This window comes from Pseudorca crassidens, chromosome 10 (genome assembly GCF_039906515.1).
Source record: "Pseudorca crassidens isolate mPseCra1 chromosome 10, mPseCra1.hap1, whole genome shotgun sequence".
NCBI lineage: Eukaryota > Metazoa > Chordata > Mammalia > Artiodactyla > Delphinidae > Pseudorca > Pseudorca crassidens.
Genome location: NC_090305.1, coordinates 19,872,666 through 19,889,125, shown reverse-complemented (window position 1 = coordinate 19,889,125; position 16,460 = coordinate 19,872,666).

Sequence of the window (16,460 nt, the reverse complement as noted above, 5' to 3'; positions counted from 1 at the left end):
AATAGTTCTGAGGGCCACTCCAGGTCCATTGTTCTCTTTCCTTCTGGGAATTCTGGAAAACCTAAGCCCCAAATGTGCTGATACATTTTAATGAATTAGAGTTTAAAAAAATATAGGCATACATCAGAGATATTGTGGTTTCGGTTCCACACCACTGCAATAAAGCATATATCTCAGTAAAGAGTCACACAAATTTTTTTGTTTCCTGGTGCATATAAAAGTTATGTTTCCACTAGACAGTAGCCTATTAAGTGTGCGGTAACATTTTGTCTAAAAAAAAAATGTGCATACCTTACTTTAAAAATACTTTATTGCTAAAAAATGCTAATCATCATCTGAGCCTTTCTCAAGTCGTAATCCTCTTGTAATAGTAATATCAAAGATCACTGATCACACATCAGCATACAAATATAATAAGAATAATGAAAAAGTTTGAAATATTGCAAGAATTACCAAAATGTGACAGAGACACGAACTGAGCAAACCCTGTTGGAAAAATGTCAACAATAGACTTGCTTGCTGCAGGGTTGCTACAAACCTTCGATTTGTAAAAAAATGCAATATCTGCAAAGTTCAATAAAACAAGGTATGCCTGTATTAGGATTAGCAATAAGAGAGAATCATTTAAAAAATTAACAGTGAAGCTCTTTCCAGCCCTATATGTTAGGCTTGCTCCCCTCAACCCACCTCTACATCCATCTCCTTACCTAATCCTACCCTGCAATGTTTGAAATAAGAAGCCAGTGAAGAAACTGCATATTTCTGGTTTGAATTATTAACTTACTTAAATTCAGGGTGACCATCTGCTACAGAAGGGATTTTAACATGGAGTGGGAGGTTAAATCAGATGAACTCCAGGTACCATTTTAATTCTCACTTTCTGATTTGAAATTCAAATTTGAAATTTTGATATTAATTGTACAAAAGAACCAGGGCAGAGACCACTTAGAGCCTAGATCACACACTTGTGGTCTGTGGTTGGAACTCAGCCCACAAATGCTTTGTTTGGCCTGCACAAGTGATTTAAATTTTTTTAAAGTTTCGTTCCCAGCATTTTAAAAAATGAAGAGTTTACATTAAAAAAAAAAAAATCCAATTTTCCAGCTTCTATTACCAGTGGAAAGTGGCTGCCCTACTTAGGCGAGGCAGCTGCTTCCCACATTGTTCACCACCATCCCCACCACACTGTGTCCTCATTCATCCTCCCCGCCCTGCCCTGCCCTGTGGACAAGGGAGTTGTAGATGCTTGATTTACTGGCTGGTCAAGGACCACCTGCTGGCTTCAGACCACCATTGAAGAACCACTCTACCAGGAGAAAAATCATTGAGCTTTCAGAGAATATGACCTGAGTATTATCCAATCAAAAGTTAGAGCTTCCTATTGGGGAACTGTACTTATTTAATAATTTTTTTTTTAAAAAAAGGGAGAGGAAAAATGAAAAAGCAATCTGAACATAGATGACAGATATTCAGTAGGTGGGATGCTCTTTCTGCATATCCTGATGGAACACCTCACTCTGTGCCAGAGAGCTGTCTGCAGATGCTCACCTTTCTGAACAAAAGGAGAGGAATAAATCAAAGGTTTCCAGTGTGGGCTTCCCTGGTGGTGCAGTGGTTGGGAATCAGCCTGCCAATGCAGGGGACACGAGTTCAAGCCCTGGTCCGGGAAGATCCCACATGCTGCAGAGCAACTAAGCCTGTGCGCCACAACTACTGAGCCTGCGCTCTACAGCCCGTGAGCCACAACTACTGAGCCAGCGAGCTTAGAGCCCGTGCTCCGCAACAAGAGAAGCCACTGCAATGAGAAGCTGGTGCACCGCAACGAAGAGTAGCCCCCACTCACCGCAACTAGAGAAAGCCCGCGCGCAGCAATGAAGACCTAACACAGCCAAAAATAAATAAAAATAAATAAATAAATAAATAAAAAAGGTTTCCAGTGATTGGCAATGCAGTGCTTCTTAATCAGACCACCCTCTGTTGATAAGAGAATAAGTGGTGGTCCTGGACCTCCCCCTCTATGGATGCAGGGATTGTGCATTCTGGGGTTTTCTAACAGCTTTATTGAGATATAATTCACATACCATGAAATTTGTCCTTTTAAAATGGACAATCCAGTGATTTTTAGCCTATTCACAAAGTTGTACAGCCATCACCACTAATTGCAGAATATTTTCATCACCCCCAAAAGAAACCCCTTTCCCGTTAGCAGTCACTCCTCATTTCTCCCTCCCCCTCCTCCTCCTGTAGCCCTAGGAAGCCACTAATCTGCTTTCTATCTCTATGGATTTGCATATTCTGGACACTTCATATAATACAATATGTGTCTGACTTCTTTCACTTAGCATGATGTTGTCAAGTTCACCTGTGTAGTAACATGTGTTAGTACTTCCTTTCTATGGCCAAATAATATTCCATTGTATGGATAAACCGCCTCATGTTTATCCATTTTAAAGTTGATGGACATTTGAGTTGTTTTCACTTTTTGGTTATTACGAAAAATTCTGCTACTTGTACAAATTCCTGTACAAGTCTTTGTGTGTACATACGTTTTCATTTCTCTTGGAGTGGAATTGCTGGATCGTATGGTAATTCCATATTTAACTTTTTGAGGAACCACCAAATTGTTTTCCCTGATGGCTGCACCATTTTACATTCCCATCAGCAATGTATGTGTGAGGGTTCAAACTTCTCCACACCCTCACCTACACTTGTTATTGTCTGTCCTTTTTAGTTTAACCATCCTAGTGGGTGTGAACTAGTATCTCATCGTGGGTTTGATTTGTCTAGTGACATATGGCTTTAATTATCTTTTCATGTCATCTTTTTATTGGCCATTTGTTTATCTTCTTTGGAGAAATATCTATTCAAATTTCATCCCACTTCTAAAATTAGCTTATTTGTCTTCTTATTGTTAGCTGCAAGAGTTCTCTATATATTCTGGAAACAACTTCCTTGTCAAATATATAATTTGCAAATATTTTCTCCCATTCTGTAGGGTCATCTTCTTGTTTTCATAAAAATGTCCTTTGAAGCACAAAAGTTTTTAACTTGATGAAGTCTGATTTCTCTACTTTTGTCACTTTTGCTTTCAGTGTCATATCTAAGAAACCTTTACCTAATCCCGAGTCACAAAGAATTACTCCTAAGTTTTCTTTTAAGAGTCTTTTTGCATTAACATTTAGGCCTATGGCCCATTTTGAGTTAGTTTTTGTATGCGATATGAGATAGGGGCATGAAGTCTGGTTTTATAGTTTATAGAACTTGTTTCATGTGACTTATGCTTCAGGCTGTGCTTTATTAAGGAGTGCAAAATATGAAAATGTAACGTGCTTGTAGATCTTATCCTAAGGAAAAAAGCTTTCCTCAGATCCTCAGTGTGATACAGAATGATATCATGCAGTTAACCTCATGCATTATAGTGTAATATAGGTCAACCGGCGTTTCCTGATAACCTTTTACTTTGCAGAAGAGCAGAGTAAAATGTGGCTGTATGATTATGTGATATTTGAGAGTTCAGATAAAAGATCCAAAGTCATGTGGCAGTGGTGCATGGAGTCCTGGCCATCCCTGCCTCATTCCAGGTATCTCACCCAAAGATTCAAAGGCTGGGTACTGGGAAACTGCTCCTCTCTGCGAGATTCTTTTGACTCGTAAATCCATGTTCGTGTGTGTATGTAAATATGTACGTGTGTATACATGTGTATATACATATGGGTGGGGGGTTGTATGTATACACATATCCTTGTGTGTATATGTATGTGTGTGTGTGCACTCAATTCCCAGCATAAAATAGTAAATTGTGTAATCATCATTTCTGCTGACATTTTCATCCAGCCTTGAACAGCAAAAGACTGTGTGCTCTTGGCTTCTCACTTGCTTGGAGACAATTGAACACCTCCACCACCCCCAGCCCAGGCATTGTAGCTCTTCTTTAGTCTGCTTTTCTCCCAGAAAATACTCATGGAGAATTTCTGGAATTCTCCTCTTTGTTAATAATCTTGGTTATCTCCTGCGTGAGATAAACTTTATGGGAGAGCCTGAGAATGTTACCACTATTTCAAAGATGGTTTCTGCAGGAAAGCCTATATGCATTCCAAACAACTGATTTACAAACTTTTGGAATTCAACTTATTCACAACCTAGGGGCTATCTGAGTGGTGACTAGTTTTATGGTTTCTTACTCTTCTTTGAGTTTCATGGTTTTGAACAAAGTTCAATTGAAGTTAAAACTGAGGAACTACTTCCTACTAATTCATGGGTATTTTCATGAACCTTGGAATCTGGCAGAAGTGAATGTTTCTGGGGAAATTTGGCCTTCAGGGTCTTAAGATGACTTCTAAGAGATCCCTTTTGTTTAATCAACCAAATTAACACCTCAGGCTGGAGTGTCTAGGATTGAGTCACTGGAAGAGGGCAAGTGAATTCAGAGAAACCATTAATAAAGATGAAGATTGGGGCTTCCCTGGTGGTGCAGTGGTTAAGAATCGGCCTGCCAATGCAGGAGACACAGGTTTGAGGCCTGGTCCGGGAAGATCCCACATGCCGCGGAGCAACTAAGCCCGTGCGCCACAACTACTGAGTCTGCGCTCTAGAGCCTTCGAGCCACAGCTACTGAAGCCCATAGGTGCCTGTGGTCTGCAATAAGAGAAGCCACAGCAATGAGAAGCCTGCACACCACCACGAAGAGTAGCCCCCGCTCGCCGCAACTAGAGAAAGCCCACGCACAGCAACAAACACCCAACGTAAACCTAAATAAATTTATTTTTTTAAAAAAGATAAAGATCAATAGGCAAAGAAGCACACGGTAAAGGATGTTGTATTGTGTCTGACCTGTCACAAGGAAGCTGGTCTTCCCTTGTTTTGGACACTGGCCCTAGTACACGGCGCTTCCCCTTGGGCTCCCTACTGCTAATGGCCTCCTTCCCCCCATGAGGCCAACGTTGCTGGCGCTTTCTAAGCTAAGGCCCTGAACATTAATCAGAGCTCCATTCACTATTTGTGCTGCCTTCCCTGAGGTGAAGCCATCCTGAATCTCTGTCCTGATTCCATCCTTATGAAGCTACACGAGCTCAAGCAAATTATTTAACCTCTCTCTGCTTCCACTTTCCCATACACCAAGTGGAGGTAGTACCCGCACCACTTGGAGAGCAGAGCTTCTCCATCCTAGCTGTCTGGTAGAATCACCAAAAGATTTTTTTTTTTAACCTCAGTGCCTGAGCCCACACCAAGTAATTACATCAGTGTCGATGGGGGTGGGGCCTGGGGAAGAAGATTTTTTGAAAGGAGTCATGCTAGAGACCACGGTTCTGGCGAAGTCAGTTAGATGGGCTTATGAAAAGTGCCTTGATGCCTATAAATCGCTACACAAATTAAAGACAGAATTTTTATCTTTTACTTCTATTAAACTGACCCTCGTGGAATGTGGACTATATGTCCTAGAGGGCACTGTTCTAGATGAGGCAAAGGGGCCTGAAACCTGATCCTTGACGTTGGGAATTTACCAGACTAGTGGTTCACCATACAGTGGAGGAGATGTGTGTTATCTTGTAATCGTGTATTATAAAGTGTAACACAATCAGGTCGTGGTTAAGGGACCACGCCCGACCACTGCTGACGTCGGTTGTACCTCTCTACTTATCAGCATCTCAGTAGACTGAGCATCCAGAAGGTCCTCAGGACAAAGGCCATGTCTTACCTACCTGGTACCACAGCAGCCAGCACAGTGCCCTGCACTGGGAATGAATAAAGTGCTGGTGGGACCCAAAGGAGGAAGAGAGGGAGGGTCACTTCTGCTCGGGAAGACGGGCCAAGGTTTCATAGCGGAACTGACATTTCCACTGGGCCTTCAATGGATGGTTTAGGACTTTCACAGAGAGTGGGGTGTGATGGGCTAGGGGAGGGGGTGACCAGAGAAGAGGAAGAGCAAATGTACTGGGGTGTATGATATGTTCAGAGAGGGGCAGGCAGGCGCAGGAACAAGAAGACAAGGAACAGGTGTGAGTGACAGGAAGCAGGATTGTGAAGGACCCTGAAGGCCATACAAAGCAGCTGGAACCTCGTTCTCTACACTTGAGATCCGGGAGCTGCCCGGAAGCTCTGAGCAACTCGTACCGGGGTCATCGAGAGCTGGGGAGGATGGCAGAGGCCACAGTGGTGAAGGTGGACGGGAAGGGGGGGAGATGAAGGCAGGGAGACCGAGTAGCACATAAAGGAGTGGAGGGTCTGAGAGCAGGTGGGGAGGGGAACGTGGCGGGGAGCCGTGGGACTTGGCCAAGAGCAGCGAGGAACATCCACGGGTGGGACAGGTAGTGCACAAGCAAGAGGCATGGTTTGTATCAAAAAGCAACTTTAGGGCTTCCCTGGTGGCGCAGTGGTTGAGGGTCCGCCTGCCGATGCAGGGGTGACACGGGTTCGTGCCCCGGTCTGGGAGGATCCCACATGCCGCAGAGCGGCTGGGCCCGTGATCCATGGCCGCTGAGCCTGCGCGTCCGGAGCCTGTGCTCCGCAATGGGAGAGGCCACAGCAGTGAGAGGCCCGCGTACCGCAAAAAAAAAGCAACTTTATTTTCTCCCACTGTCCCTTTGAACTTTATCGGGGAGGGGGGAGGGGGCCCATTGTTTCTGGCTAAGACGAGGCAGCCCCTGCGTGACTTTTCTGGTTACGCTCGGACAAAGGCTCTCTAGTCACTTTTAGTTACAGAACAGGCTCAATTTGGGAATGAAAATGTCCAGTCTCATGGACTAGTCAGAACTCGGAAGAGACAAGGGGCGGGGGCAGCTCTTCCTTTGGCTTCAGCTGTTTGAGCTGCTCACCGGGAGCACTTCAGGGATTCCCTGCTGGCCTGTCTCTGCAGCACTCCGCTCCTTCCTCAGCCCTGGGCAGGCGTTCGACAGTGCATCCCAGCCACTTTCCTCCCTCTGCCTTGCCCTCCAGGTGACCCTGTTGGACAGACGACCCCACACCTTCACTGTCTCCTGGGTGACCCACACTGGTCCCAGGGAAACCCTAATGCACCCCTTGTCGCCACTGTCTCTGGGAGGGAAGGTCCCACAGCAGCATTCTCCTGCCTCAGCCTCCCAGTCTGTCCTCCTGAGTCCTTCACTTGCCCTTGGATTTCTATGCCCTCTGGCCCTCTCAACTTCCCAGATGGGGTCGGACCTCAGCCTTTGACCTCAGTCAGCCTCAGCCTTTGCAGGGGTGCATCAAGCAGTAGTCGTCTGTGTGTCCCAACAGCAAGAAACACATTCTGAAGCTCTCCAGTAGGTACATTTGAAGCCCCTTCCACCAGGCTGTGGTTGGAAGTTGCACCCACCCCCTCCCCTAAAAGGGGGAAAGGGAGGAGACCCACAAAGGCCAACAGCTCCCCTAGAGCTATCCCCTTGCCCATCTCCTCACCAAATCCCCTCTGCACCCTGACCCACCTCTGTCAACTTGATCCTTGGAGCAGACATCAGAGAGGATGCTTTCTCTGGAAAACTCTCTCCCACTCACTTTGCTATTTGAAATCTCTTGTACTAGTTTCCTATGGTTGCTGTAACAAATTACCACAAACTTAAAACAACATGATTGTATTATCTTGCAGCTTTGCAGGTCAGAAGTCTGAAATGGGTCTTATGGGGCTAAAATCAAAGACTGTATTTCTTCTGGGGATTCTAGAAGAGTCTGGGTTTTTTATTTGTTTGTTTGCTCTTTCCAACTTCCAGAGCCACGTTGGCTCAGGGTTGCATCATTCCAAGCTCTGCTTCTGTCCTCTCCTCTCCTTCCCTGACTGACCTCTCTTACAAAGGCCCTTGTGATTACATTGGACCCACCAGGATAACCCATGGCAAACTCCCCATCTCAAGATCCTTAACTAAATCACATCCACGAAGTCCTGTTTGCCATGGAAGGTAACATATTCACTGGTTCTAGAGATTAGGATGCCGCCATCTTTGGGGGGAAGTTACTCAGCCTACCACACCTGTCTTGGTACCTCAATAAAAAAATGAGGCAGAAACAGCCCTGTTTGACATTCCAGTAGGAGGTATCGCCAGTGTTTCCAGCTTTGGTTGCCTGAAGTGATGCCACTAAATACAACAGGAAATAGCGGTGGCAGAGCAGGTGGGGTGGGAGCAGGTGGGAACGTAAGGGGCTCATTTGGTGGTAAGTTATATTTGAGGCCCCTCCAGGACATCAGCATGGAAAATGCTTACAAGGCAGTTGGAAGACCAGGTCTGGGGCCCTGGAGAAAAGCCGGAGCATAGATGTAGATTTAGGAGCACGGACAGAGAGGTGGACGCTAAAGCCATGGGGTGCCAGGATCACCAGGAAGGGAGATGGGAGTGGGCAGGGAAGAAGGGGCAAAGGATAAAAGGTGTGTGGGGAAGAGAAATACATTTAGAAAGCAGAGGGCTTTTAGAGAGGCAAAAGAGAATGAAATAATAATTCTGAAAACAATTGCCTTGGAAATAAAGTGAAACTTTATTTGATCATATCTTTTTTATATATCTTTATTGGAGTATAATTGCTTTACAATGTTGCGTTAGTTTCTGCTGTATAACAAAGTGAATCAGCTATATGTATACATATATCAGCTATATGTATACATATACCCCCATATCCCCTCCCTCTTTAGCCTCCCTCTCATCCTCCCTATCCCACCCCTCTAGGTGGTCACAAAGCACCGAGCTGATCTCCCTGTGCTATGCAGCAGCTTCCCACTAGCTAGCTATTTTGACACTTGGTAGTGTATATATGTCCATGCCACTCTCTCACTTCATCTCAGCTTCCCCTTCCCCACTGCGTCCTCAAGTCCGTTCTGTAAGTCTGCGTCTTTATTCCTGCCCTGCGTACCGGTTTTTTAGATTCCATATATGTGCGTCAGCGTACGGTATTTGTTCTTCTCTTTCTGATTTACTTCACTCTGTATGTATTTGATCATATCTTGCTGCTTATGTATGAAGTGGAAACCCACTCCATTCGTGCTAACATTTTTTGGCATGTCACATTCTCAGTTTATCAAGTAAGGATTTGTCATAATTTCATAGTGTTGAGTGCCTGCTATGGACCAGGCCCTGCATCAGTACTGAGGATGCAAAAATGGATCAGAAGGTCCTCTGTGCTTAGTCCTTCTACAGAGAGGGAAAGTCAAATGTTATCAAATAAATGATGTCCTCTGGGGTACAGACCATGACTAAGTGGACTATAAGGTCCAGCTTACCATGCAAACATGGAACATCCTCTGTTCATGGTCTTTTGCATTTAATAGTCTTTTCTTCATCTATTGTAAAGATTTTGGCCATTTTCCTCAGCAATATTAGGAAGACATTAAAAAAAAAAAAAAAAAAAGAAAGAAAGAGTACATGTGTCCACAGCCAAATCAGGGTAGAAACTTGGGTGAAGCTAATCAAATAATTGCTCCCAGTCCTTGGCTAGGAGAACCAGTCCCAGCTTCTGGCTGAGCAAGAGGCCCACTCGGAACCTGGCACTGAGACTCACACAGCATCCCATTCCAGGGCCACAAGGCCTGGGGCAGCGGTACCACACAGCATATGGGTTCCGGTTCCTCTAGGCTCTCGGCCATGGCACAATTTGTTTGTTTTTCCCCAAAGAAAAGTGCAGCCTGGCAGCCAAAAAGGAGAATTAATGTTTCCTCTTTCTTAGCCCAGGTTCTTTGATAGCTGCGCTGTGACCACCAGCTCTGACTTCCTCTTCCAAACGCCTCTCCTTCCTATCAGTAGAATTCTCAGAACTCTCATAGCTTTGTAGGTGTAAACAGAAACTTTTGCAAGACCACTTGTGGTACTATCCGTGCTGTACAGAGCTGCCTCCACACTCAGTGACTCATCTGCCCTTGGAGGACATGGGGGTGAAATGTAGGAACCGAGAGTTCCAGGGCACCTCTCATTTGGATTGTGACGCAGGTGTATGAAGGCACAAAAAGTAGAAGGAGATTGGAATTTGTGGGGATGAGATAGTGGGAGAGGTTTGAAAGGGAGATGAAACTTTAAGGCCAATAGACAAATATTTTGTCCTCAAAGAGAAATTAGTAATTATTTTTCAGATCTATCTTCTTTAGGTTATAAATGTCATGAGAACCATGAGGGGCTCTGGCACCTTTGTAGTTCATTTTTACCTCATAAAGTGCTGGCTGGTACGTAGTATTGGGTTGGCCAAGAAGTTCGTTCATCTTTAAGTAAAAATAAAAGGTATTTTTCATTTTCACGAAGAACTTTATAGAACAACGTATTCACTAACCAAACGAACTTTTTGGCCAACCCAGTAGGTGCTCAATAAATGTTTATTGAATGAATGAACCAATGAATAAAGGTAGAACAGAGCCATAAGAGCATTGAGAAATAATCCATTTAAAGATATACATTAGTGTATGAAGAGAAAAAACTGGATTTATACGTATTAACAATGTTCATCTCTGGGTGGAGGGATTAGAGATTATTCTAATCGTTTTTCTTTTATGATTTTTTTGTGATGGTTTCTAAAATTAGTTCTCATGTTTGTTTAATAGAGATTTTAAAGTGAGGATTCAAAATTTTAAAGGTCTAGAGGGAATATATAAAACTTAAAGCAGTTTTGTGTTGGGCATGGAATTACAGAGTTTCATTTTGTTCACTTTCTGAAGTTCTGTTGCTTTTATCATCTGAAAACATTTAAACAAGTGTCTTAGTTCAAGCTGCTATAACAAAATGCCATAGACTGTGTGGTTTATAAACAACAGAAATTTATTTCTCACAGTTCTGGAGTCTGAAAAGTCCAAGATCAAGGGGCCGGCGGATTCAATGTCTGGTTTGGGCCCACTTCCTGGTTCACAGGTAGTGTGTCCTCTTGTGTTCTCAAATGGAAAAAGGGATGAGGATCTCTTCACTAATCCTATTCATGGCCTAAGCACCTCCCAGAGGCCCCACTTTCTAATGCCATCTCATTGGGGAGTTAGGATTTCAACATAGGAATTTCAGGGGACACAAACATTCAGATCATAGCACCAGGTTAGTGAGTCATCCTGGTAGGAACACTACATTGTATAAGGAAGGGCTGGGACCCCAGAGTTCACTAACCATGAAGAAAATAGCAAATTTAAGAGGAGAAGCAGGTGAAGAGCTCTATGATAGCATATTTTTCAATGGGTGAAAAAACATGTTTATAGAGGTTTTAGTTTTGAAATCCCCCTTGGAATTTTTAAAATTCCCTGTCACAGTTACTAGAAGCTAAGTTAGTCCTGCATGCTTTCTTCATCTCCTCTTATCAGAGGCTTGTTTTCTGACTTTCTGTTCATGGTTAAGGATTTTTTTTTCTATTTATTAAGATAAGACATAGATTTCTTATGCTTCTTTCAAGTGGAAAATTAGAAACACTGGTTATTTAGGCATATTTTGCACATGCACAGGTAGGAAAATGAGAGCACAAAATATGATTGTTGTATAAATGATATAAAGAACTGTGCAGGTCAGTGGCTCTGTGACACTTTACAGATGAGTGAGGAGTTTTGTCTAATGGGTTTGATTTGTAATCTGGTACATGAACACTGTGAGCTAATACCTGCTTTGATTGAGGTGGAACCTGGCCTGAGTCTAGGGACAATCCAGTCAGGTTCAGCCTTTGCAGGTGAGAATTCCAGGGTCTCCATCAACCTCTGGTGAACAGAACCGTGTGAAGGAATAGCTGTAGGAGTAGGCACTCCAGGTCCTGTTAGCACCAAATTGGGAAATAAGCAGGGAAATTCTCCTTGTGCAAAGCTATCAGCTATGGCTTAAGGGTGGAAGAGTTCACGAATGAATACCATGATGTTGGACATAATGGAATGGATAATAGCGGAGTGTGTGTGTAGGCTGTATGAATAGATTTGGGGAATTAGCTTATTTTTGGAGTATAACAGATTTGAATGGTAATTATACCAATCCAAAGGAAGAAATTAAAATGTGAGAATACTAAAGCACCTTAAGGAAGGAACTGGAAAACATTTTGTTTCCTTTTGAAGACAGAAGATTCTCTCTCTGTCTTTGTCTCTATGTCTCTGTCTCTCTGTCTCTCTCTCTCTCTCTCTCTCACACACACACACACACACACACACACACACACACACGGTGCCAAACACAAAGTGGGCATGGCTTCTCTCCAAAAACAGCCCATGCAAACTCTAAAAGGGTATCCTTCAATTTTTGGCTTCCACTTGGTGGGGGGAGGAGAACAGGACCTGGGTGGCCTCTTGCATGATGGGAGCTCTCTGGCCGGCTTGAGCAGGGATGCAGGCAATTTTCCTGATGCAAATGACTGTCAAACCAGTGTTGTTTGCAGACACTTATCTCCCTTCTTGGCAGGAGAAAACCTGGGTCGGGGGAGGGAGGTGGAGAAAAGCCCAGCATGAGTGGTGAGTGGTTGGACATAAAGGAGAAGCTATTATCCCGTCAAAATAGAACTGATATGGAAATGCTGGGCTGGGACCAAGAGGCAGGTATTATGAGATATAAAGAGACTTTCTGCTCGCCTCTGATTATGTGGTGTTTAATTACATGACTTTGGTTGTCTAAAGCCTGTCTGTGCTCACCAGCCAGTTCATTCTTTCTTTTTCATCTCCATCATTCAACAACCAGATCCTATCAGCCGTGAGATTTTAATTTCCATCTTTCTTTTCCTGGGGTCTGAGTATCACTGTGGTTTTAGCTATTTGACAGATATATTGCTTTTTTGAGATATTCAGAAATCATCTATAAGTCATGGGAGGCTGAGACAGTGGACACATCACGACCCCGATTTCCCTTGTCTTAGTTCTACTCAGTTACTCCTTTTCACTGTGTGTTGCTCACAGCCCCAAGAAGTACACTACTGTCTATTGATACTTGGAACTTTTAAGATACAACTGCAGCTGCTTCTAGTTTTTATCTATTCTCACAGTGACCTAGCAGATGAAAGAATAGTGGCAAGTGGCCATAACTGCTCTGAGGTCAGATTTATTAGAATATTTTTAACATTTAACATGAATTCAGAAATACTGGTTGAACAAATAAACATCAGAAATGTTCAAAAAAATCTGAGACTGGAGAAAGAATGCCTTCTACTGAAGGTATAAAAAAATTAGACTTGGAATAAAAGGTAACACTACCTTTAAAGACAATGATAGTAACTATGGTACGTTAATTCTGATAAACTCATAGTTGGGCTTCCCTGGTGGCGCAGTGGTTGAGAGTCCGCCTGCCAATGCAGGGGACACGGGTTCATGCCCCGGTCCAGGAAGATCCTACATGCTGCGGAGCGGCTGGGCCCGTGAGCCATGGCTGCTGAGCCTGCGCGTCCGGAGCCTGTGTTCCACAACGGGAGAGGCCACAAGAGTGAGAGGCCCGCGTACCGCAAAAAAAAAAAAAAAAAAAGAAAACTCATAGTTTATGTAGACTAAGAGTGGAGGGAAGAGTTCCATAAAAATAAATACTGAGGTATCTCTTATGCAATGATACTCTCCAAGTCTGAAGTCAAAATATATTCCCTTAATTTTGTTCCTCAATTGCGAAATGATCAGTATTGTGATTTAGAAATGCATGTTCTGGGAAAAATTATTTAGAATGTTTTAAAGACTCAACCTTACCTCAAAGGTCAAGAAGTGAGTTGCCAGTCTTTCCTCCCTACAGTCTAATCTGCTCAGTGAAAACAACAGCAAATGGCAAAGCGTTCTGAATGTTCATGTCTTGACCACAGAAAAATTCACAGGAGCTGTAATCCATGTGAACTTGTCTTCAGTCACTTTTGTACTTGAATCTTTGGTAAATTGCAAAAGGCAGTGCTGGCTATAAGTGCAATTAACCACACACCTCATTTCAGGATGGCTGTTACATCTTTCTCAGACTGGACAAGGCTCAGTCATTTCTTGCATGACATTTGTTCACCCCAGGCACACAGGGGAGGTTCCTGTGCCCACCGTCACTTCTACATGTGGTGTTCCTGACTGATATTGTGCTGAGTAGAGCAAAGTGCCTTGCTTTTATTCTGGTCAAGAGATTGTGTGACAAAAATTGAATGTGAGCCAGAAAGGGGTAAAATGTCGTATGTCTAAAAGATTAGGTTGCCTTTAAAGGACACTGTTGCTATTGCAGGTTCTTTCAGGACTTGTAGGGGGGAAACATGTAATATAGATTTTGTTTTCTTTCTTTTTTTTGGTATGTTTATTTATTTATTTATTTTGGCTGCGCCAGGTCTTAGTTGCAGCATGCGGGATCTTTTAATTACAGCACGTGGACTTCTTAGTTGCGGCATGTAGACTTCTTAGTTGCAGCATGCATGTGGGATCTAGTTCCCTGAACAAGGATTGAACCCGGGCCCCCTGCATTGGGAGCTCGGAGTCTTACCCACTGCACTGTCAGGGAAGTCCCTAGATTTTGTTTTCTATGGAAAATGTAGGAAATCAAAAAGCATCCACTTCCAGAGAGCTTGCTGAATGGATGAGGAAATATGGATGATTCACAGAGCATTTTAAAGTATTGATGCTGGACAACATTATTATAATTATTAAAGACGAAAAATGGAGAATACTTGTGCTTTGGATAAATCCTTTTTTAACAGTAGTTGTTCTCATAGTTTTTATGGATTTAAATTCTGCTAACCAGAGAACACACTTTATGTTCTTATCCATAGAATTTGTACTTTGTCATAGTATTCAATATGAGAATATAATAACTACATTATATGGTTATCAAAACCTTAGATAATTTTGTGTTAAATGCCATTTACTAAGTTTTCCAATCACATCTCTAATCTAAGAAGAGGGTTGGCAAACTATGGCTAGTGGGCCTAATCTAACCCACTCCTGTTTTGTAAATAAGGTTTTATTGGAACACAGCCAAACTCATATGTTTACATACTGTCTATGGCTGTTTTCACAGTATAATGGCAGAGTTGAATACTAGTTGTATCAGAGGATGGTGTGGCCCACAAAGCCCATCTGACCCTTTACATTAAAAGTTTGCTGACTCCTGACCTAAATTATTAAAATTTTACAAGACTATAAATATGTATATAATCTTTGTATCTGTATAACTATATATGAACATATGCGTATCTATATATGGCTATATATACACATGTATGCATAGACATACATAGATGCATAAGTACATATATAAGCATCTACAGATACACATGTGTATATATGGGTTTACATGTACATATGTGCATATTTGTGTATACATGTGCACATGCTCAAAATTTTTTCCTTCTGGTTTCATTGAGATATAACTGACATACAGCACTGTATAAGTTTAAGGTGTACGACATAATGATTTGATTTTCATACATCATGAAATGATTACCACAATAAGTTTAGTGAACATTTGTCATCTCATATAGATACAAAATTAAAGGAATAGAAAAAAACATATTTTTTCCTTGTGATGAGAACTCAGGATTTACCGTCTTAACTTTCATATATAACACACAGCAGTGTTAATTATATTTATCATGTTGTACATTACATCCCTAGTACTTATTTGTCTTATAACTGGAAGCTTGTACCTTTTCACCACCTTCCTCCAATTCCCACTCCCCTCCCCACCCACACATGCTCAAAATTAATTGAATTCTAGGTGAGCCAACACTAGGGAATATCTTTAATTATATTTGAAAAAAAACCGAGGTTGGCAGCCCCTTTCCTGAACATGTTGTACTGGTTCCCCTCTACAGAAGTGGTAAATAATGCCTAATGCAGGTTTTATAGAAAGCATGTTCTATGTCTCTGACTCATGGGTCTTTCTCTGGAGAAAGCACTGCTATGAGGGTGTTTGAGGGCCAGTGTTTCTTTGCTGCTGATGCAGGAGGCGTGCGGTGCCTGGACTTCAGCGCACCAGGCTCAGCGCCAGGTGCCTGGGTGATGCCTGCTGTTCTCCCACAGAGAGACGCAAAGCCCCAGAAAGAACAGAGAAGAAAAGAGCACTGGAAGAAAACAAAGGTTGACTGTACTTAACAATACAATGTAGTGCGACATTGCTAACTACTTTTAATTTTGGGGGAAGAAATGTGGTGTTTATTTTAGATTCAAAGCCCCTCAACCCAGGTATTAATTCATTTAATTAGTCATTTAATAAACGGCTAACTGAGCATTTACTCTGTGTCCAGAACTGGGCTAGGCTCAGGGGATATAAGAGTACACAGGATACAATCCTGCCCTTGAGGACCTAACAGTCCAGTTCAGGAGAGAGATGCGTGAACGCTTACACTGGGGGGAGCCGTGAATGAAGTACATGTGGTCCGTGCAGCGTGCTGCAGAGCCCACAGGAAGGACACCTAACCTAGTCTTGCAGCCTTTGGGGGTCAGGAAAGGGTTTCTAGAGGAAGCAACCTCTAATCAAGAGTGAAGTGAAAGTAGAAGTTCGCCCAGCAAAAAGACACCAGTAAGAACCTTCTCTGCATGAGAGGCAACTTGTGCAAAGGACTAGAGTTGGGAGAAACCATGGTGTTGCGGTTATGCAAATGGTCTGGGAGGCTGG